Here is a 25,986-nt window from a genome sequence, read left to right on the forward strand (position 1 = left end):
AAACATAGTGGGTCCGTCCACATTGTTTAAGTCTTGTACTGATTTGGGGAAAGGACGTAGCCCCATTTTTCTCCCTAGCTCTCTCTTTTGATTTTGAAGAGGTCCTACAGAGACCATCCCCTCCCAGTCTCAAAAATATATATTTTTAATATTGCAGTGAATTTGCGGAGAATACTGGGCTACTCTTTAAGCCACCCCTAGTGGTGAGCAGGGGCCTGAGGGGATGGTGCAAATTATTTCTGTGCGGGAGAGTGGCACTTGGTCCCCATCTGTGAGGACCCTAGTACCCATCCTGCAGGGCCAATGTGAAGATGTGGGGGTGGGGCACCTGGCCCCCAAACCTTATTAGGCCCATAGGACCCCATCTCTAGTGCCAAATTTATATTAAAATAGGAGTGGGCTGTGCTGCCCCATGCCTGAGCCTTAAAAGGCCCAAGGAACTCCATCCTCTGGGGCTGAACAGAACTTAAAAGGGAAGGGGCCTATGTGTGCTCCTCCCTGAGCCTATTAAGGTCCCAGTGACCACATCTACCGGGACTGGATTGTAGTGTGTTTTATCTAGGTACCTGAATCAATATCCTATCCTTTGCCCTTGCCTGGTTATAAATCAATAAATATCCCTGCAACGGCACAGAAACCCTTTTCATAATACGGTCATAGCGCATGCTGTCACATTAAGCAAGCCTATTCCTCCAGCCCCCTGGAAAAGCACACCGAGTTCTTAAACAAATCCAAGCCTACAGCAAACCTGGGAAATCCCCGCTGCTATTGTTTTGATTTCGTCCGAGAACTCCTGTAAAACTGTAAGAACGACCAGTTCTTAATGACATCTTTATTGACGTCTTATGTCCATCCTTACGTCAAACCCGGCACCTTTCAGGTATAAATATACCAACGCTGCCTTAAGCAAACACACGGTGGTGGTGAATCTGGAGCAGCGACTACTTGCCCGAGAGCCCAGCTGATGCGAGAGCCCACGGACGCTGCCCCTCCCTTTTGACGCGCTGAGAAAGACGCTGTCTTTTCTCTTGCCGAGAAATCCAGCCTCCGGTGTTTCCAGCCTACCCTTGCGGGTGACTGGGATACCGACTCCTGAGAGAGAGATACCAGCCCTCCTGCCTTCTAATACCCAGGTACTGAACTGACTAAACCCTTACAGAGAATTCTTGAGTCAGATTCTTGGCAAACCAAACTTAACTTAAACTGCTACTTACTTACTCCCTCCCATGTATTAGGCTTAGGTCAGGTACACCGGGGTAGGCGTAGTTAGAAGCACCAGTTGAGTACGATTAGTCAATGTATATATGTATGTATCTATTTTATCCATTTTAAAGTATCATATGGCTAAGAAACCATATCAATGCTTTTACAGTATTATTTCATAATCCTGCTTTTACTGTATGCACTTTACTTAACTATAAGTATTGCAATTGTAGCAATTCATTTCTCTTGTATGAGGAAAGAGACTGCTCAATAAATAACACCTTTTATTGAAAAACGCCCGTCTCTCTTTTTCTCTGCAAATCTGGTGAAACTAAGTACGCACATATTGACTGAGTAAAATAGTTGTCTTTTGTTTTCACACGACTCTAGAGATACACTCTTAATCAGGGAGAGCAAAGTTGTCATGTTTTATGGTTGTCAGAAACTAAATCCCTTCTAGTCTATCCAGGGAGGTTAAACTCCTCCTCGCTTATTCGAGAAAGTTTCTAGTGAACTCTGAGCTAGCTGGCAAAAACTTAAGCCTAATATCGTCAGTAGAGACCTAGTTAACCTCAGTCCTACGTCTACACTACTGAAGATATTATTCCAATGCGCAGAGCCTATTGGGAATATAGGAACTACACTACATGGCGCCCAACGGTTTGGTAAGGCGATAAATCTAACGCAAAACATTAGAGTAACTCAGTCGTGCTTTTTCACACAGACCCTTTCTCCCGTAAATACTCCAAAGATGTCTGGAGTGGGTCAAAGGTTAAAATCCGTCGGAACTTAGTAGAAAGAGATTTCTATGTATAGTTTTTGGTTTATTCAACGTTGAAGGATACAGTGTTCCAAAATATTGTGCACCTAATCTTTGTTTCCTTGAAAACTTAATCTGCAACAAAAAACCTTCTTGTCAGTAAAATGTCAGACAATGAAGAAGAAAGGGAGGCAGCTAGAATAGCAGCCCAACTCCTAGCGGAAGACACAAGTCTCCTACAGCAAGACCCGGGTGCAATACTCATCCCGGTCAGCATAAGAAAAACTATACCTCTTAAGCTAATAGAAAATGGACTAACATCGAGAGGTGGTACAGTCATATTCGTAATTGAGGCACATGAATATCGGCAGACAGAGGTATTCTATTCATGGATAAACTTTCCAGCAGCAAACGCTGTCACACATGAATTCCACTATTACAAAGTAGAGGAACCACCTGATATCTACACTCCTTTCGAGGAGGTGGAAATCCCATTAAAATACCAAGAGCACCTGCTCTGGTTTAAAGGTGCCCTAAAACATAATAATCACATCACCAGGCTCGGTCCACTAGGTAGACCAGGAGCAACGTGGCCGGTTCTAGCCAGCTACACACCACATCCAGACATTGAAGAAATGTCAATACCAGAACTTTTAGCACAGCTAAAACAACTGATTAAAATACATAGACAATTAGTCCAATATGTAATGCGGACTTCAACAGTCCAACCAGCTATTAACATTCCACAGCTGACCCCTCATCAGGGGAACATAAACAAAATTACACCACAGAACATACAGTCGTGTCTGGGTAAAGTACCTGCAAAACGGGAACAAATTCCATTCTGGTTAGCACAAAAAATCACTCAAATAGAGGCAGTATTTCCGGATACTACCCCTACTGAGAAACACAGAATTCTAACTATCTGTCTTCCAATGGGGATCGCACCACATGTGGAGGACTGTGACACTTGGGGCACAGTCTTTGCTTCCATTTACACAAAAACACATGGTGTTCCGTCCATGGCGGTAATATCAGATGTGCTAAGACAGATTCAAAATGAATACGGTCCACAACCTGCTTTAACTCTGGGTATGAAATTACTGAAAGATTTCAACCAGGTCTCAGCTTTATTATTATCTAACATAAAAGGAGAAGCAGCATCTGTGGCGATCCACCAGAAATTGAAAGAAACAGATATAGCAGAACAACCATTTGAACTTGCCAGAATCATAGAAAAATCCTGTGAAGAACTAGGAAGAGATAGTTTGGGTGGGAAACCAGTAAAACCCCAACTAACTGAAAATCCTGAAAAGATATTTATTAAAAATAATTTAAACTCTCCAAAAAAGAGCTGGGATGGAAATAAACAATCCACTCCCAAAGAAAAAAGATTCCAGTCCAGAGGAAGGTCTCCTCGGCGGAGGGAAAGATCTCCGGACCAAGGACACAAGTCTCCCCAGAGGGAGCCCTCTGAGAAAAGATACAACCTTAGAAATAGGGATAATTTGAAGAAACCTGATAGATATCAAGATATCGATCTTTTCAGACTTCCTCGCAGAAATCGGAAAGAAGAGGACGGTCAGAACACAGGGAAGAGCACGTCAAGTCCAAAGACAAGGAACCTGCTCATCAAAATAAAAAACAATTTCCAAAAAAGAAGGTAGCGAGCATTAAAATAGTTAAACATGCCGAGGATCCTGAGGACACAGCTGAAAAACGGAGAGTGGGCTCAGACAATGCTAGACAGCGCAGCAGAAGTGAGCATAGCTCGCAAGATCCTGATGAATCACCTGGAGACAGTGGACACAAATGAATACATTCAGGTGGAAACTGCAGATACCAGAATTAGCAAACCTCATAAAATATACGAAATAACGTTACGTATAGAGGGAGATAAGACTAGGAAAATAAGGGGTCTATTTTGGGATAACCTCTCCAAAGGCTATGACATCCTTTTAGCTGAAAAAGACTGGCCACCGGAGTTTGTCAGGGCGTGCCCTCATGGCGAAGAAATGATTATGCCTGCCTTCTCAAATCATATTCCAATTCATAAAAGATATACACTTGCAAGAAAGTGGGCAGTAGCCCAAGCTCCTGCATTATATAAAAATCATATTGGATGGGATGAGGACTCTCCTCCTCACAAAATCCACTTAAAATCACAACCAACTGCACAGAGGCAGTACCCAATTAAGCAAGAAGCTAAAAAACAGGTCAGGGAGATCTTAGATCAACTTGAATACCAGGGGGTGATTGAAATTTGCACCTCACAAATGAACAATCCTTTGTTTCCTGTCTCCAAGCCAGAATATTCATATCGTCTAGTTTTGGACTACAGACACCTTAACTCATGTAGCAAAACCTTTGCAGTACAAAACTCACACAGTGCAGCACTAATGAATAACATAGTGCGCAAAAAATACAAAACAACATTAGACATCTCTAATGGATTCTTTTGTCAAAATATAGCACCTGGAAGCAGATATTTGACCGCTTTCTCAATAAATGGCTCGCAGAAAATTTCTGTCGTTTGCCATAGGGGTTCAAAAACAGCCCAGGATTATTCTCAGCGAGAGTAACAGAGTTACTACAAACGTATGATGATGAGGCATTATCTTATGTCGATGACATCTATCTAACAGATGATGACTTGGATACTCACTTGAAAAGAGTTAACACCATAATACTTGGGTTCGCAGCAGAGGGTTACAAATTCAACTTCAAAAAGTCAAGAATTGCCCATCTAACTGTCCTGTTTTTAGGATATGAATTATCAAGTGAAGGCAAAAGCCTGGCAGACAATTTCTTAGAGAAATGTGCTGTAATCCAAGCACCAAGAACGCTGAAAAACTTACAATCAATTCTAGGTTTCCTGAATTTCGGAAGAACTTACATTCTAAATTATGTAGCGAGGGTTAAACCTCTCTATGAACTAATAAAACCAGATTTTAAAACAATCAATTGGACTCAAAAACACACAGAAATGTTGAGATCATTGCAAACAGACATGTTAGCTAAAACAAAATTGCAAACACGCGATAACACTCGCAACCTTGTAATCCGGGTCATCCCTGGAAGATGCGGAATTCACGTATCTGACCTCTAATGAGGGAGAAACGGTACCAATAGCATACAAATCACATTTGTACACAGAAGCTGAAAAAACCTTCAGTATTAAGGAAAACATTGTTCATGTGGTTCAAACAGCTGTAGCAAAAGAAAGAGACCAAGCTGATGGCAGACAGATTACTGTTAGAACAGCAGAATCAATCTTTGAGGCATTAACAAGCCCATGTAATTTACCTACTGTGGCATTAAATCCAAAATGGATACAATGGGAAAATTCTCTTGCTACAGACAAAGTGAAATACTATTTTGACCCGGAAATGAAAAAATTAATAAATCTAGAATATGAAAGAGAATATCCTCTGCCAATCGACATTCTGCCCATACGACAGTACGCCTGTGTAATATATACAGACGGACATGCACAACCCTCGGTTTGGGGAAAACAAGCCTATAACGCCACATGCGAGATTATTAAATATGTGTGGCGCGGAGGTAAATTGAGACCTCTGGTAACAATATCACACTCTGTAGAGAACAATTCAGAACAACAAACTGAAATAATAGCGTTAAAAATGGCGCTAGATAATGAAGATCGCGAATTCCCGACACTAATAGTGTGCGATTCATATTACTGCGTCAAATCATACAATAACGACTTGCAGAACTGGGTTCGAAACGGTTACAAAGATGAAACAGGTGCCACAATAAAGCAAAAATCGCTTTGGAAACAAGTAGTTCTTTTACAGAAAGAACTACCAAAGACTCACGTGATACATTCATTGAGTCATGAACGTGATGGCGTTCACGTTTCAGGGAATTCATTGGCTGAGACAGCCACAGCGGAAGCAACTAAATCGGCTTCCGTAGCTACAAAAAAGCATTCAGGAAAATACATAGACGGGGAAACGATGCTGGCAGTGAAAACGTCTTCAAAAGGCGACTGTGCAGCGCTACCCGTGAACTATCCACTCAATTATACATATGTAATCGATGCAAACTCCGCTCCTTTTGCTCAAATCCCTGGAGTGGGGGATAGGGTAATTCCAAACACGAACAGGAGAAACTTATTAATAGCAGACGCACACATGGGTGAAGGTCTAGGGCATCGAGGGATCTTGAAATCTCTGAAAGAAATACAATCAATATACTGGTGGCCGGGAATGAGCCTGCAAAACTACAAATTTGCATTTTACTGTCAAAACTGCAACAGAGACAGCAGTGGCGAAATGCCCGGAGTAGTACCAATGCCCTTCTTTTAGATATCATAAGAATAACAATGAAAAATACCCAGGAAAAATGCGTCCCTTTAATAATTATTTAAGACTAGATTCACTTAAAATGTAGACCCCAGCGCTCGGCTGACGCCAGAACTGTTATAAAAAGATTTGCGAGTCTATATCAGCACCTACGCAATTGGCATGCTACCTTCTGACTAGGGTCCTGCTTTTAGCTCTCGAGCTTATAAGGAGGCCATGACCAGCATGGGCATTGCATTGCGGTAATCTTGTCACTTCCTTCCTGAGGGAAACGGGATGGTGGAAAGAAAAAACTGAGACATATAGCAATCTATAACGGCTAAGGTATTAGGTTCGGGTGTTGGGTGGGTCAAACATTTAACAAGTGTCCAACGTAGTCTTAATAATCTGCCAAGAAATTCTCTAAGAGGTTTCAGTCCGTACAAACTATTGTTCGGGACTAGAATGCAAATCCAGGACCTCGATAGTCAAACTTCAGTGGTGAAAGAAAAATGCTTTGATATCAAAGATCGTTTGGCTATTTTACAGGACTTAAATGAAACAAGAAAAGACCTGAGCAACATAAAGTTGAAACAACAGCCAACAGCCACTGAAGAGAAACCACCTGTCCCAGCAAGGCCTGTCTGGATTCCAAAGATTGGGGATCTGGTCAGAGAGAAAATCGCGGTGAAGAAGGAATTTGGGCCTTCTTACAGAAAAGCAGTACCTGTCTTAGCTGTCAACGGAACAAGATCAGTAGTACTACCGCCCCTTGCTGGTAAAAAGGAGAACCGAGTTGTATCCATCGACCTGGTTAAACCACAATCATGTGGCCAATAATAAGTAGTAGGCCAAGTGGACTACCAAGAAGTAGCAGAACACCAAAGTTTGCTACAAACCAAGAGGTTCAAACTGAAAGACTAATCACATTTGATAAAACGACAGTGAATCAACAAGGACTATGCAACAAAGCCATGGAACTTAAACCTCTTGAAACCCAAATCGCAATAATGCATCAAGAAACACCTGTCTACAACGATGTAGCCACAGACAATGCTGATGAATCAAAGAAAATTCCAAAAGCAATGAAAAATCCAGAAGCAATTCCAACAATTGACAGAACTACATCAGGCTACTTCATCAATTTCGATGACTTTTCTGAGGATCCGAGCGAACCTGAGGAACAGCCAACATCAACAACAACTTTTAAAGACAAGGATAAAGAACTCTTTCATCAACTAAAAGAGACCTATCTGATTTCCCCATGGATTGAAGTTTGGGTGGTAATGGGTGTACTTTTCCTCCTGCTTTGGCTCATCATGGTACTATGCTTGGGACATTTCATTGAGGGAAAATATGTTACAATGGACACAGCAAGTCAGAATATCAACTTGGTCCTGAAGCCACACAAGTCTTCACACATCGAGAAGAGAGAACTTTCTTCAGTGAACTTCACAGCCAATCCATTACCCGGTGGGGTAGCATGGGACAAAACTGATTACGAAATCTATGGCCCGGTCGAACTCTTGAAGTATCCACATCAATTTAAAATTTCTTTAAGTGACTTTGTAAAACCAAGCACATTCTATGATGATTGGGACTTTGAAAGTATTAATGATATGATGTCAGACTTAGTTATGTCAGCAAAATTTACAGAACATGAATATTTACAGGGTTCATCAAATTATGATCAGATGTACTGTTACAACCACTATGGTAATCATTATTTGCATAAATCTGCTCAGCCTAGAAATGTTTTAAAATATAACCAATGGGAACATCGTGCAACTCCGCCAAAAGGAAGCTCGAAAACATTCTATGAGAAATTTCCATACTTCTCAGGGTTTAACACAAGTGATGCAGAAACATTTTATTTCAAATTATTAAAGAAGACAGGAATGAAAACCATGCTAACAACTACAAAATTAATCTATTCAGAATCGTTTTATGAAAAAATGAATACATTTAGTTTTGATCTTTGGAACAAAAACATTGAAACGAAAACCATCTGGGGTACTAAAGACTGGCAAGTCCGAGGTATAGAATCATTATTCAGAGCCTGCATGATCCCAGAACAAATTGTATTCTTGAATGATACAATTCAACAAACAACCTGTCTTGGCCTAGCCAAAATTAAAGACTTAAACAAACCGTCTATTCCAAAGCCAACACCTGATAGTAATAGCACTACAGATGTTGAAATAGACGTAACCCATATTTTTAAGCAAAACAGAACACATCCTGATTGGAAGAAATGGTTGATCTGGCCCACAGACACAAATAATTGTCAAGATAGATTCCTGAACAAAATACAGGGATTCAAATTGTTAAGGCCAGACCCTAGATACTCCCAGCGACAACATCCAGGGATTGTAACAACATACAGTGTAGGAAAACTCTGCCTTGAATGACTACAGACATCCACACTGGCAGAAATTAAGCAACACTTGACTTTACTTAAAGAAGGTGCTGACTTGCGTGATTTCATTATGGGACCACGCAAACAGCGTCAAAAACGTTTCATAGCGGCCTCTATATATGCAGCTTACAACGAAGCTTGGAAAGTAACTCAAATTAAAACAGCAGAGAAAATACGGGAAATTGACCGTATTAATTTGGAAAAATCACTTTCTGTTGTGGACAATGGGTTAATGACTCTGTCGTCCAGAATATATTCACTGGACAGGATTGTATCATCTGCGATCGATATTATAGAACAAGACATGCTAATGTTACAACATGGTCAGTCCCAATTGCGTTCTATTGTACAGCTTGGCTGGACGTTACAAAATCTACGTTCAGGCTACGTGCCTTGGCGTTTAATCAACACAACGTCATTATTCTCTATCTATAACCTTACTGATACACAAATCAGCTTGGCACAAAGGGGAGCAGATTATACAATTCTGATCATTGAAAAACTTGAAAGATTACCATTGACAATGTCAGAACGACCTGTCATTGAATGGATAATACATGGGATAATAACTATTCCGATAACGACTTCCCAATTTCAATACTGCCAACAGTATATACAGGCAGGCCAGTAAGAAAGGTTGGGTAAAGGATACATCAAGTCAACATGGGAATTACCTTACACACACACATGTTATAGTGAAAAAGGGCAGAATATATTTCTTAGTGGTAATAATTGTGAAAAATCACTAAGTGGTATACTTCTGTGTCAGGGCATACATTTGCATGGGGCCTGTGAGGGGACTTCAAATAACCTTTCATGTCACCAGCTTGGCACACCTGTAACTAGAATAGAGCCATTCTTTAGACGGCTTTCTAACGGGAGCTACATTCTAATTGTGGATCACAGATGTTGTGGCCTGCTGCCAGGAAAAACTTATCTGGTAAGCGTGAGTTCCATGGTCACTTGCTGTGAGCGAGTATTGTTTCCAAACGACACTCCAGACAGGGAGGGAAATATTTGGCCCAGTTTTAATATCTCTTCTATTCGAATTGATACTTTAAGCAGAATGAAGACTGTGCTTCTACAGACGCCAGTTCACTTGACGTCATCAAAAGAAACGTATGATCTCCAAGTTGCAAGGACAACGACAGAGATACATGCATTATTATCAACAAATTGCCCCCTACACTTCGCAGAAATGCTAAACGAAATCTTAAACATTTCTGATACGAATGGTATCGCGAGTGTATTTAAGACAATTTTTTCGGGACTGTTGACCCCTTTCAAAGCAGTCCTGGGTATTTTTCCTAATTTTGTCCATTCTGTCTTTGGCGGACTTCCACTCCTGTTGGGACTCGTAGCAGGCATTTTATTTTTGCTTCTCCTGCTTCGTTATGGCAAGCCAAAACGCGGACAAAACTCCAGCAACAATGGAAGAAACGATCCTAGCTATACGTTATCGGGACCGCATAACTAAAGTCCTTGGATTAGCCCGGCTATGGGATCTGAATATGACCTGGTTTCTTTCATTCAGACCCATCTGGCAGAATTGTATCTTACCTGTGTTAAGATGTTTGCTGTGCGGAGAAGAATGCGTGTTAGACACCTGTCTTACACTACAATCAGAAGTAGCATTGGATACAGATACTTTGCTCAGTCCAGTAAAGGCTCATGCATCGTGTTGTCCCCAGCGGTTACCCATCCTGATGACGGCATTCGTTGAGACTTCACCACTGCAATTAAAGGGTAGTGAAGTACAAGATGAGAGCAGCATCAACCAGGTACTACCTTCTGTAAGCAATGCTGATCAAAACATCGTTAAAAGCAATCATGCTCAAGATTGCATGGTAGCGACATTTTCCAACTTGGTCGAACTTTCACCTGAGGCAGTAGACTGTTTTTTTTAAAGTCTGTCTGAAATGATGTTTTCCCCCGAACAAAGAGAATAACTTTAAGCAAAAGAGCATGCAGCGTTCCCTGAACTCTGAATTTGGCCTTCAGCTTTAAAAAACAAAAGCTACTGGGAATATTTGGAACTTTTTTTCTCCCCTGAAAACAAAACTATTTTTTCCCCAAGTCCAAAATATTTACTTTATTTTGGCACTCATCCTCTGCTTAAAGTAGAACTATTCTTAGAGAACAGAGCTTCTATTTTTAGGAACTCTAGAGACAATATATCAAACTCAACCTCTAGCATATTTAAAAGAAACTGTATTTATATGTGATGGAATGGTCTCGCACTTTTTTTTCTGTATTAAGAGCCATTTCATGTGTAATTTTCGCAAATCATTCATGCTGATATATATGTGCATCCTTTTAAATGATTACACTGCTTGAAGGCATACAGTACCTATACTCATTTTCGTGTATTTCGTATATACCATTTCAGATGCAAAATAATGTATTTTGGAGTGGATCGGTATACACATGCACTATTAGATATGTTTACTATTGCTTAGTTTAGTAATTATAGACATGAATTCGTGGAGTGGGTGTAGTGTGTTTTATCTAGGTACCTGAATCAATATCCTATCCTTTGCCCTTGCCCGGTTATAAATCAATAAATATCCCTGCAACGGCACAGAAACCCTTTTCATAATACGGTCATAGCGCATGCTGTCACATTAAGCAAGCCTATTCCTCCAGCCCCCTAGAAAAGCACACCGAGTTCTTAAACAAATCCAAGCCTCCAGCAAACCTGGGAAATCCCCGCTGCTATTGTTTTGATTTCGTCCGAGAACTCCTGTAAAACTGTAAGAACGACCAGTTCTTAATGACATCTTTATTGACGTCTTATGTCCATCCTTACGTCAAACCCGGCACCTTTCAGGTATAAATATACCAACGCTGCCTTAAGCAAACACACGGTGGTGGTGAATCTGGAGCAGCGACTACTTGCCCGAGAGCTCAGCTGATGCGAGAGCCCACGGACGCTGCCCCTCCCTTTTGACGCGCTGAGAAAGACGCTGTCTTTTCTCTTGCGGAGAAATCTAGCCTCCGGCATTTCCAGCCTACCCTTGCGGGTGACTGGGATACCGAGTCCTGAGAGAGAGATACCAGCCCTCCTGCCTTCTAATACCCAGGTACTGAACAGACTAAACCCTTACAGAGAATTCTTGAGTCAGATTCTTGGCAAACCAAACTTAACTTAAACTGCTACTTACTTACTCCCTCCCATGTATTAGGCTTAGGTCAGGTACACCGGGCTAGGCGTAGTTAGAAGCACCAGTTGAGTACGATTAGTCAATGTATATATGTATGTATCTATTTTATCCATTTTAAAGTATCATATGGCTAAGAAACCATATCAATGCGTTTACAGTATTATTTCATAATCCTGCTTTTACTGTATGCACTTTACTTAACTATAAGTATTGCAATTGTAGCAATTCATTTCTCTTGTATGAGGAAAGAGACTGCTCAATAAATAACACCTTTTATTGAAAAACGCCCGTCTCTCTTTTTCTCTGCAAATCTGGTGAAACTAAGTACGCACATATTGACTGAGTAAAATAGTTGTCTTTTGTTTTCACACGACTCTAGAGATACACTCTTAATCAGGGAGAGCAAAGTTGTCATGTTTTATGGTTGTCAGAAACTAAATCCCTTCTTGTCTATCCAGGGAGGTTAAACTCCTCCTCGCTTATTCGAGAAAGTTTCTAGTGAACTCTGAGCTAGCTGGCAAAAACGTAAGTCTAATATCGTCAGTAGAGACCTAGTTAACCTCAGTCCTATGTCTACACTACTGAAGATATTATTCCAATGCGCAGAGCCTATTGGGAATATAGGAACTACACTACAGGCTCACAGAATGTGCTCAGGTGAACCCACCCGAGACACAGTAGTTTCCCTTCCCACATCAGTGAGGGTAGGAAAACATATGTTTGCTCCCATGCTGCAGAAGGACAGGGAAGGCATATCTGCTTTCATTCAGCAGGAGCTTTAAAAATGCTCCCACCAGGTGGGAGCAGACTTTTTTTGTTTCCCTGCTCGTACTCCTGCGGGCAGGGTAACACATATTGTTCCACCCAGGTGGGAGCAAACAAAAACAGCTGCTCCCAATGTTGACTCCTACAGCATGCGGGGAGCCAACTGAGGCCACGGGAGGTGGGTTTGGTGGATGCCCAGGGAGATGTAGTCCCTGGGGCCTATTAAGGCTTGGGGAGGGTGAGTGCATGGCCTAGCCTCCCATTTATAGTGGTAATTAGACCTGGGGATGGGGTCCCTTGGGCCTATTAAGGATTGCAGAGAGCTCCGTGCAGCCCCTCTCAACTTTTCTCATGAATTCGGCCCCAGAGAACAAGGTCTCCAGGCTCTATCAAGTCTCAGAGAGGGGGGTTTGCGGCCGAGCCCTGGCGGTGGTGGGTTGGCTTTATGTATGACAACACTAAATTACTATACATTATAAAAAACTAGAAATTTGTGGAAAAAACAGAGGTTAACGTAAAGTTAGAGTGCCCGATTCACAGAACTAACTTGAGACTAAATCCTAAACTTACTACCATTTTGGTATTCACAGAAGGCACTTATTCATTTTGGTATTCACAGAAGGCACTTACTCATTTCGGTATTCACAGAAGTTAGGAGTCCTAACTTTAGGACTCCTAAATGCCTACTGTGAGTTCCGAAAGTCTTAAAGTTAGGATTTTTCTTAGTTTAGGAGTAGTATAGTTAGGACTCCTAACTTTAGGAAATCCTAAATGCCTTCTGTGAATGCAGAAAGTCTTAAAGTTAGGATTTTTTTCAGTTTAGGAGTAGTAAAAAATCCTAACTTTAAGACTTTCGGTATTCACAAAAGGCATTTAGGAGTCCTAAAGTTAGGTCTCCTAACTTCCGTGAATACCAAAATGAGTAAGTGACTTCTGTGAATACCAAAATGAGTAAGTGCCTTCTGTGAATACCAACATGGTAGTAAGTTTAGGATTTTGTCTTAAGTTAGTTCTGTGAATCGGGCCCAATGTTAGGTGAGAATTTCAGTGACAATGTAACATTTTAACCATACAAAACCACTGAAATTCACCATTTATAGATATCTCAAATAACTATAACTCATGCCCTTGCCATGCACTGCTACTAACCACCCATTACATCACTCATAACAACTTCTGAGACATAATTGATAATATCACTGCAATATTTGCAATGAAATTATTGAACAAAACTGTGCATGGCGAGTTATAGGGCACGAGTTTTACCATTTGCAAAAGATAATTATAACTGGTGAATTTAAGCAGTTTTGTGCATATACATGTTAGGTTGTCACAGTCATTGTCGCCTAACTATAACGTAACATATATATAAATATATGTATATATATTTTTTTTAAGCAATCGCGCTTAGTACGGGGCTCAAGGTACATTTACGAACCAAAGCCTCACGTCAGCTTTATATTGCACATTTGACATTCATTTTGATGTCAGTGACTGATTATGGGCTAGTATCGATGCAATCAGACGTAATCATAAAATTGTAGCCGGGATTTTATAAGAAGATTACAGCACTCCAGATATAATAACAATAATTCCCAAGTGAGTGATAAGGAGTAATCGGTTCAATGGCTCTCATCAGCGACTGTCCTCTTCCAATGACACGGACTGAAAATGGAACACGACTAGAACTTTCAAATGTAGCCCTAAATTTATTTTTCATGTCACTTTCACCAGAATTTTCAGTAGTAGTATATAGAGGGATATTTTTACTTAAAACATATATAAAGATGCACCGATAGAGATAAAAGCGTAAAAGCACTGTGAGCAGTCACTACGTATTTGAAGTTCTTTTAGGCATCAATGGAAATCTATATATAAGTCAATTGCACATTAATAATATTAGCTTTTCCAGTTTTTTCGATGATGTTTGTTTATTCCACATTCGAAAATGTGATATAATACTCCAGGGAAAAGTGAATATTGTAATGTGTTTACCCCATCTTATTTTTTTCATATTTCAACTACACTTGAAGATATAGGAAAGGGTATGCGATTTTAGTTCTGTGAAATAAAAGTTGAGCAACAAAATTAGCTAAAATTAAGCAACTTTCAGCCTGATTCATCAAGGGGCCGTTTTGCGAGCCCCTAATAGCGAATCATAGCGATTCGCTATTGAGGACTCGCAAAACGGTATTCATGTAGGAATTGCTAAATAAATAGCGATTCCTACACATTCCTTATTTGCGAGTAGCAAATTGCTACTCGCAAATAAGGAATAACTCCCCATTCATTCCTATGGGCCAAAAGGCCCATAGGAATGAATGGGGAGTATCCCTTATTTGCGAGTAGCAGTTTGCTACTCGCAAATAAGATAGCGATTTCAAGGGTGCCAGGGGTGTCCAAAGGACACCCTGTAGCACCCCTTAAATGCACATTTGAACAGGTGTTGCGCACACACATGTCCAAAGGACATGTGTGTGTGTAACATGCAAAAGAAAAAAATGCACTAAAGTGCTTTTTACACTATTTTCGCAATTTACCACCAAGTCAGACTTGGTGGTAAATTAAGACCAAATATTGCGATTTCGCTATTTCTAATTGGTTGATGAATTGCATTTAAGGAATCTCTATTAGAGATTCCTTAAATCCAATTCCTCGCAAATATGCGAATTCTTAAATAGCGATTTTTGCATTTGGGATGATGAATCCCAAATGCAAAAATTGCACTCGCAAAAGGCAAGATTCTGAGAATCTTGCCCTTTGCGAGTGCAATTTAGCTTGATGAATCAGGCTGTTTATCTTTCTTATCTTGTGTCATTTCGCCTCAAGAATTAACAATAATACGTCAAGCTATGGGTGAACAGACAGATTTTGGGTCAGGAAGCTATTGTACGTGAAATCACAGTCACTTCCACTAATTTAACAGCAGAGTTTCACAGACATTTTAACGCATTCTTTCAGAGTGTCTTTGGATAACGTGGATGTGCAAAAATAAAACTGTTAGCAAAAATTATAATAGGGACCCTAAAGCACAAACAGCCTGATTCATGAAACGAAAATCGGCTCGCAAAGGGCCAGATTCTGAGAATCTGGCCCTTTGCGAGCGCAATTATTGCATTTGGGATTCATCATCCCAAATGCAATAATCGCTATTACAGAATTCGCTATTGTGCGAGGAATTGCATTTAAGGAATCTCTATTAGAGATTCCTTAAATGCAATTCATCAACCAATTTTAAATTGCTAATTCGCAATTTCGGGCCGCTATTTACCAAAACTTAGAAAAATGCTTTTAAAAGCATTTTTCTAAGTTGCATGTTGCACACACACATGTCCTTTGGACATGTGTGTGCGCAACACCTGTTCCAATTTGCATTTAAGGGGTGCTACAGGGTGTCCTTTGGACACCCCTGGCACCCTTTAAATCGCTATCTTATTTGCGAGTAGCAAATTGCTACTCGCAAATAAGGAATACTCCCCATTCATTCCTATGGGCCTTTTGGCCCATAGGAATGAATGGGGAGTTATTCCTTATTTGCGAGTAGCAATTTGCTACTCGCAAATAAGGAATGTGTAGGAATCGCTATTTATTTAGCAATTCCTACATGAATACCGTTTTGCGAGTCTCAAATAGCGATTCCTTATGAATCTCTATTAGAGACTCGCAAAACGGTACCTTGATGAATCAGGCTGTAAGTTTTTCAGAAACAGGGAAAATATAACAGACTTTTTGCCCTTCTCCTTCGCCAGCTTGGCACTGTCTGTGAAGCGTTTCACAAGATTATACTCACCTCGCCTGTATATATACACTTTGCCTTTTTAAGAAGCATGGAGTGGTTCTATTGTCTTTGAATTCCAAGAAGAAAACGCTCCATGGAGGAATTCCACATCACTTTCAGCAGATTTAGCACCTGATTTAGATCTTGGCGGAAGGGCTGTCTGTCTGCCTTGACAGAGGTTTCAAATCCATCCGTCATGCTGGCGGAGGTTCTCCCGCCTGATTTATACTTGACTTGGCGGAGGTTTATCCATCAGCCTAGTGTTTGTTGTACTCTGTCAGTGGTGTACACTCATCTGCCGTCAGGCACTATTTCGTCAGCGTTGGAGTCTGGGTTACCTGTTTCCACCAGATAAACCTGTGCCCATCATCACAGCAGTTTTGCAGGAGTCTTGCCAGGAAGTTTAGGCAACTTTAATAATAGAAGGGATTGTTAGACACCTCAGATATGCCACAATGTTCTGTATGAGCAGCTGATGTGAAAAGTGGTACCAAATCTACTTCATAGTCCCAGCTGAGAGTCCAAGAATTCAATGGGCATTATCTGAACTCCATTCTCATTTTTCACACATGATAGGTCAAACATTTTCTGTGAGAAGTCTTCACAACTATACAAGACAGTGAGTCATGTGCTTAAGCCAGCAGCTTTCATGACCTTTTTTTCCCGATACATAAGTGGATTTCACTACCTAATCCCAACAGACATTCAGAAGCAATGTCCAATCTTGAACCTCAGGATTCCAATATTGCACAGTGCTTTGATTAGCCTATTGCGCTGGGACAGCATTATCGCACTTTAGGTATGACTTACATTTTAATGACATTGCTTCAGCCTATACCAACCTGTTGTGAAATACAGCCTGGTGATACAATGTATCTGCTCTAGAGATATTGATTTTGTTTGCAGGAACAAGACCATTTGTTTAAAGATTAATGTTTCTGCTACAAAGACCTGCAAATGGTCCAATATAGTCTACCATGTCACAAAAGACTGCTATACCAGACTAGCTATCTTCCAAAAATGGTTTACTACCTGGATAACCTTGCCAGGGACAGCACACTAGGATTCATCTCCTTGAACCAAATAATGTGAAATCCAGGGCATCTGAGGCTCAAAGCATTTGTAGTGCAATTCTCTCTAGACATCTTTGCAGAATATCATTGTTGAAAGTAATAATGACAGGAACGGAGTCTCAGTAAGTACCGCTTTATTGGCCATCCACTCTCCACAATAATCACAGAAACCCCAACATTCTAAGATGAGCTCTAGGTTAGGGAAACCAAGGGGAGGGAAGGACAGGATGTACCATCTTGGGAAAAGGAAGATTATAGCACACCTCCCTTCTTATACAAAACAAAATGAAGAGTGAAAACAGAGTAACCATACTGAACAGAAGTAACACTGATGTACATCAGCCTAAACAAGGTCAGCGCTGGCATCATTAGGAAGTGGGGTATGCATATATCCCTTTCTGAGAGAGAGAGAGAGAATTAAATATATATATACATGTATGCACATCACATTTCAGATCTTACCATTTTGTCACAGCTCCACCATTGCACATTATAAAGGAGAACTACATTGCCGAGAGCCTTATCGACCCAGCAAAGGGGTGTAGAACTTACTTTGACTGCGCTAGTCTTTTGTACTTCTCTTGACTTGCACCACATCACCTACTTCCCAGTTGGGAATTTTAACTCCGTTCTTTTGGTCGCATCACTCTTTGTATTTGGCTTGGTTCAAATCAATCTTCCTGGTAACCTCTTCGGGATTGGAAATTATCACCCTGCCTCCTTCCAGCCAACTAGGGTTGAACTTGGTGCACGGCTCTCTCCTGCAGAGAGAGATGAAAGGGGAGATCCCTATCACTAGGTTTGGGTAGGTGTGATATGCCCATACACAATTACGTAGATGTGATTCCACGCCGTGACCATTGGTAATGGCCAATTGAAAGTGTTCTTCGATCAGCCTGTTTGCCCTCTCGACTAGGCCATTTGCTTTTGGGAAATATAGTGCAGTCAATTCATGTTTTATGTTCATGTTGTCTAGGAATTCCTTCATTGTCTGTGATGTGAATTGTACACCATTATCAGTGATCAAAGTTGAGGGTATGCCCTCCTTGGAAACACGTCCTTGAGGGACTCCGAGACTGTATTCGTGTTGAAGCGATGTATAAACTTCTGAGTGATCCAATGTGAAGTGTAGTCAGTTAAGACCAGCATGAATCGCTTCTGGATGCCAAGGTTGTCCATAGGTCCTATGATGTCCATGGCTAGTTTGCTCCATGGTTTGGTTGGTACCTTGACGGGGGATAGGGGTGCTTTAAGCAAGGCTTTAGACTTGTCGCTCTTGGCACAACTTACACAGTCCTTGACTTGTTGTTCTGCCATGATGTCCATCTTAGGAAACAAGAAGTTCGCCCGGATTCTATGTTTCGTGATATTGCGTCTCAAATGCCCTTCATGCGCCAATTCTACTATTCTCTTCCTGAGGCCTGAAGGTGGTATTACTCTAATTTGGCAGTACACTCTTTTCCCGATGACACTCAATTCTTTTCTGACTTTCCTGAACTCTCTGAGTTCTTCTTCAAGGTCATTTATCTTGTTGGGCCATCATTCTCTCATAATGACCTTGAGTCTGCACAATTGCTTGTCTTCCTCCCTGCACTTATCTAATTCTCATTCTGTGATGGCAGTGTCATCTACTATCATGATGGGACTGTCTTGCATTTCTTCCTGCTCCTTTGTTAGTAGCGGGGTCCTTGATAACAAATCAGCAATTCTTTTGTCTTCTCCAGGTATGTACAACACTTTGAAATTGAAGTTCTCGAGTCCCAAAGTCCATCTACTTATGCGCGGAGTACAGTTTTCCATTCCTTTCACAGTGAAGATGGAGGTGAGGGGCTTGTGATCCATCCAAATAGTGAAATTCAACCCCCACAAGAAGAATTTGAAATGCCTCACTCCCCAGAAGCATGCCAAGGCCTCCTTTTCGATTACGGAGTAATTGCATTCTGCACTCGTTAGGCACCTGGATGTGAAGGCAATGATCTTCTCTAGCTTTCTTTTGTATTAGGGTGGCTCCTAGGCCTTTATTTGAAGCATCCGTGGTAAGAATAGTCTTCTTCCTAGGATCAAAGGTCCCTAATGCCGGTGAGTTCAAGATCTCCTCTTTGAGGGCATCCATCACACACTTATGCTCTTCATTCCATGTGAAGTCCTTGTTTTTTTTTAATAAATCCTGCACAGGTTCACATTTAGAAGCAACATTTTTTATGTATTTAGACATGTATTCCATGAGCCCCAGGAAGGATTTAAGTTTTTCCTTGGCTGTTTTTTGGTCTGAACCCTTCTTCAGAAATGGAGTGTCCCAAGTAGTCGACGGATGACACCCTTACTTTGCATTTGTTCCTTTTTACTGTCAGCCCAGCATCCATGAGTTCCTGGAATACTAGGTTAAGGGTGTAGTCATGTTCCTTCACGCTGCGCCCATACACCAGGATATCGTCCTTGAAACACATCGATCGGTCCACTCCCTTCAGGATTTGCTGCATTATCTTCTGAAAAAACGCTGCGGCCGACGCTAATCTGAACCGCATCCTCCTGAACATGAACGTACCTTGGAGAATTATAAAGACGGTGAGTGGCCTGGATTCTGGGTGGAGATACACCTGGTGAAAGGCCATTGACAGATTGATTACGCCGAAGTACTTTGCCTGACCCATGGTGCTTACCATCTCGTTCATATTTGGCAGAGAGTGCCTCACCACCCAAATGCTTTAGTTGAGGCTGCGTAGGTCCACATACAGCCGAATGCCTTCGCATTGGCCTTAGCCGCGATAACTACTTGGGCCAACCATTCATCGCACTCCACAGGCTGAATGATACCCATGTCACACTATTTACACAGTTCCTTCTCCAATGGTTCTCTCATTTGTTGTGGTACTGGGCGCAATTTGTGAACAACAGGCTTGGCGCAGGACTTTAGTTTGATTCTGTGTTGGAAGTCCTGCGAGCATCCCAATTTCTCCTGAAACAATTTTGGAAATTCCTCGCAAATGGTGTCACCTCCCTGGTTCCCTTCAGTAAGTAGGACTTGCTCCTTACTGTTTGGGTCCAGGATGATGACCAGTTCCTTTTGGGGCTGCCATCCCAGCAGGTTGGATCCAGATTCCACGATGATGACTTTAACAAAAGCTTTCCTGCCTTTGAATTGTATATTCATCTCCTTCATTGCCTTAAGGGGTATTGGTTCCTTGCTGTACACTGTGGGAGAAATGTCAGGTTTCTGCAAAGTTTGGTCCCCAAAGTTCTCAAAATTGTTTCTGTTCAAGAGGGTGAACAGGGAACACAAATCTGGAAACATGGTGACAGTTTTGTTGCTCAATAACACATCACACTTAGGATAAATGGCATGAACAGAACCCGCATAACCTTTAAGCTGTAGCACATATTTTTTCTCGCTTGACATCACACATTTTACTTCTTTGTTCTGGACCTTTTCACCCTCCCTCTCACTGTCTTTGGTGTGGGGTTCTCCTTCTCTGTATACCCTGGCAAAATGCCCCCCCCTATTACATTTCTTGCAGGTAACACTTCTGGCTGGGCACTGAAAGTAATTTGCAAAGTGATTACTGCTGCCACAATGTAGCATTATGCATTGCAAAAATATTGCAATGCATAATGCTACAATCATGCAGTTCATAATGCCAACAATAATGTACTCCGGCACCGATCATGGTGCTCTGGGCGGTCTCTATGCCACTCTTACTGACTCACGGTCAGCTACTGCCAAAATATGCCCCCAACACGGGTATGGTGGAAAACAAAGTGCATCTCCGCATTCCGGCCCCAGTACTGCCACTCCTTGGCAAGTACAGGCCGTGATGCGAACTCGAGCAGAGGCTTGCTCTGCAAAGATGGGAAAGGCTGAGAGCGTTTCTCTCGTAGCCCGCACCCCGGCCCAGCGCGACACACGCATGCTCGCTGAGCGTTATCTGGGGGTACGATCTTACTCTCCTCTCCTCTCCTCTCCTCGTGGCTTGGGCCTCAGATGAGACTTCATTGATCTTGGGCAGTGGAACACGGACCCCCGATGTGATGGTTTGAGCTCTCTCCTTGGCAAAGGCAGGCTCGGGCCGGCGGTGGTGAAGCCTCACAGGTCCTCTAGGGATGCCGGTCTGGGCCGATGGCAATGACGATTGCAGCACTTCTGGTCACGCTGTCGATCAACTCAGAGAACACGACTGCTCAGGAACACACCGTCACAGGGCAATTTCTGAAAGAGGTCTCAGGCTGCAACAGAGCACACGCACACAGCGTTGCTGAGACTCACTTGGACTCCGGGTGCACACAACCACAGGGCAATCTTCACGAAAGTCTCAGGCTGCACAAAGCACATGCACAGAGCGTCGCTGAGACTCACTTGGACTCCATGTGCCCGAGATCACAGGGCAATTCTTTCGAGGGTCATCCTGCACAAAGCATGCGCACACAGTGTCGCTGAGACACTCTTGGGAACTTTTATGTTCCTGAGTTTCCACAACAGGGAACCAGCTCTCCTCGGGCCCTTGGGGACAAGTTACTTCAGTGCACAGCACACAGTGTCCTTTCAAGCAGGGGGACACAGCACACAGCAAAGTCCCTTAGCCTCTCCTTGGTTAAATCAGCAAACTGCAGGCCAGCCCCTAGAGCACACAGCAAGGGCCAGTCCTTCCCTTCAGTCTCTTCAGCTGTTTTTTCCTTGGCAGAGGTTCCTCTTGACCACAAAGTAGTTTCAGTCCTTTTAAGTCTTGATCAGTTCCATTCCAACATTCAGGGGTTTCAGCTGTCATAGTTATACCCCTAAATGTCTTTGAAATCTTTTTGTTCAGGGGGGCACTGACCCCTGTCCAAACTAGTTCTGGTTGTCTCCCTGCCAGTGACACCTTCTTCCTTTGATAGTGGGGGTCTGGATCCCTAATCACCCAGGAGGAGATGGAGCCATTGTTTTATGGCAGCAGCCCAGGCCTCTTCACCTCCAGGGTCTACTACTCCCCCCCTACAATCCAGCTACAAGTCAGCCTGTTGCTGTCTCACCTCCTTCCCTGGGTCAAGGCATTCCCCAGAGCCTATCACATTCAAATGCAGTAGTCAATCCACAACCAGGCAGAGACACACAGAATTGTTAGAACTCAAAAACCCAGCCACTTCTAAAAGAGTGGTTTCTAAACAGACAATGCAAAAACCACCTTCAGAAAAAGATGTATTATTAAATTGTGAGTTCAGGCACACTAGTCTTCACCTCTCCATTTTAAGGCTATGAGAAGATAGACTGGAAACATATTACACAGTCTTCTCCATTCTGTCATATGGGCAAGATGGCCTTGCAACAGTGAAAAATGAAATGGAGAGAATTTCACTGTCAGGACATGGTACACACATCCGTACATGTTCTACCTTTCACATACACTGCACTCTGCCCAGGGGGTTACCTTGGACCTACCATAGGAGTGTCTGATGTGCATAAAAAGGGAAGAGTACAGCCTGGCAATTGGGTGCACTTGTCAGGACAACCTGGCAGTTTAACAAACTGCGCGCAGGCACTGCATTGGCAGGCCTGAGTTCTCTCTTTAGGGCTACTTGTGTGGGTGGTACAATTAGTGCTGCAGGCCCAATTGAAGAATTTGCATTACCAGCCCTGGCACACATAGTGCACTTTACTAGGGGCTTTACTAGTAAGGCAAACATACCAGTCATGGACAACCAATTACCATTACACTTTACACAGGGAGCACTTGCACTTTGACATTGATCAGCAGTGGCAAAGTGCCCAACGTTTCTAAGATGGCAACACCATGTCAGAAAAAAGGTCTAGGGGGAAGGCAAAAAGTTTAGGGAACTTTAGCCAAAAAGGGCCAAGTCCAAACACACCATAAATCATATCATCAATGATAACACTGATGTCAGATCATTACAGCCTACTGTACTTTGGGGAAAGGGAATTGACGTAATCTGTGCAATGGCATAGTGTAAGGTTTGAATGTATGACATAATATCGACAGACAGAATATCTACATACAAAAATATCGACACAAAAATATCGAAATCAAAAATATCGAAATTATATCTACATAATGGTAAGTACAAAAATATCGAAAAAATAATATCGTTGTACAAAAATATCGAAATTAAAAATATCGTTTTTTTAAATGTATTAATAATAATTTAAAATTAATTTAAAAATACATATAATTTTACAAATATTAACGCCTGTTTTTACAACGCAGATACTTTTACAACGCATACCATTACAACGTAAGTATTGGTAAGTATATAATAATTATTTTATGTAAATTAATTAAAATTACTATAATATCATTTAATTTAATTTAATTTAATTAATTTAATTTAAATTTAATTTTACTTTAATTTTTACACTGTACCCCTGTACCCCAAAAACCCCAAACTGACCCTGAACCCTAAAAATACCCCTTTACCAAAAAACTAAAAACTGACCCTGAACCCTAAAAATACCCCTTTACCCAAAAACCAAAAACTGACCCTGAACCCTAAAAATACCCCTTTACCCAAAAACTAAAAACTGACCCTGAGCCCTAAAAATACCCCTTTACCCAAAAACTAAAAACTGACCCTGAACCCTAAAAATACCCCTTTACCCAAAAACCAAAAACTTACCCTGAACCCTAAAAATACCCCTTTACCCAAAAACTAAAAACTGACCCTGTGCCCTAAAAATACCCCTTTACCAAAAACTAAAAACTGACCCTGAACCCTAAAAATACCCCTTTACCCAAAAACTAAAAACTGACCCTGAACCCTAAAAATACTTCTTTACCCAAAAATTAAAAACTGACCCTGAACCCTAAAAGTACCCCTTGACCCAAAAACCCAAAACTATAACATTTTAAATATAATTATATACTTACCAATACTTACGTTGTAATGGTATGCGTTGTAAAGGTATCTGCGTAGTAAAAACATGTGTTGTAAATGCATGCGTTGTAATAGTTTTTGCGTTGTAAAAGTTTCGTTGTAATGGTAGTGCGTTGTAAAAGTTGCGTTGTAATGGTTGTTTCCCTATAAACACACAACCCACTACACATACATAAATGAAATCATTTAATCACTTAATAATTATTAATTACCAATTAATTATTAATTAACAATATCAAAAATTAATAAATTAAAAATATTAACATATTAACTCTAATTAATTTAATTTACTACTTAATATTATTTCATTACAAATTAATTATTAATTAACAATAACACTAAATTAAATATATTAGCACAATAAATCTAATTAATGTAATTAACTAATTAACATTAATTAATTACCAATTATTTAATAATTAACAATAACAATAAATTATATATCTTAGCACATTAAATCTAATTAATTTAATTAACTAATTAACATTAATTAATTACCAATTAACTATTAATTAACAATAACACTAAATTAAATATATTACCACATTAAATCTAATTAATGTAATTAACTAATTAGTTTCAATTAATTACAAATTAATTATTAATTAAAAAATATTTAAAAATATATATTAATTATTTAACTATTATTAAATTACTTCCCACCCTATTCCCCTATAAACCCACAACCCCCTCTAATACTAAAACGCAAAATGTTAACATAATTACTAATTTTCAAACATACATTTCTAAACATATGTAGCAAACATATAAACAACATAATAAAATACATAACACTAAACAACAAAATTTCGATATTACTAACATACATACCTTAATCTCGATATTCTGTCTGTCGATATTATGGCACATCGATATACTATACCATCGATATTAAAACATCGATATTATTGTATATCGATATTTTAATTTCGATATTTTGTCTGCCTACCGTAAGGTTTAATCATTACCCAGCCTCTGAGCTTAGAGAACACCCAAGACCCTGCTGGATTAGACTTTAAGCTTTGCAATATAAGGGGTGACTACAGGCCCTTCCCTTTGACCAAGACCTGCATTCAGCATCCCTTGTCCCTGACAAATTATGCATTATCATTGTTTAGCTCACCATGACTGGTAAATGCAGGTGTTTTTGGTCATCACTGTACAGTCACTCTAGCTGACGTTGTTCGGGAGAACTTCCATGGTTTACACACTTCATTTTGTATTAAAAGTAAACAATAGTAACACGCCTTTATTAAAGCATTTTCAATAAATTGTTTACATTTTTTGTGTGTAAATAGTTTGCCCCTGTGCCTCGTGTAAGCGCTGTTTATGGCCTGTGGACAGGATGGGTGTGCCTTGGAAGGACATTTGTGTAGTCACTCTTAACCTACATGCTGCTGGCTACTGGCCAGCATCCTCTGGATGCAGAGAAATGCTATGGACTGGCCAGCTCCTAATTTACCTGAACAACAGAGCATTGCTTTTGTTCATACTTAGGGCCACATTTACATGCCCCTATCACTACTACAATGTCACTTTTAGTAACGTTGTGTTGGCGATAGGGGCTTTTCCTTATGAAACAGCAAATTGCCTATGATTGTTTATGTGCAGGAAGGTGACCGTTCATACACATAAATAATAAGAAAAAATGACGTT

This window comes from Lissotriton helveticus, chromosome 8, assembly GCF_964261635.1.
Source record: "Lissotriton helveticus chromosome 8, aLisHel1.1, whole genome shotgun sequence".
NCBI lineage: Eukaryota > Metazoa > Chordata > Amphibia > Caudata > Salamandridae > Lissotriton > Lissotriton helveticus.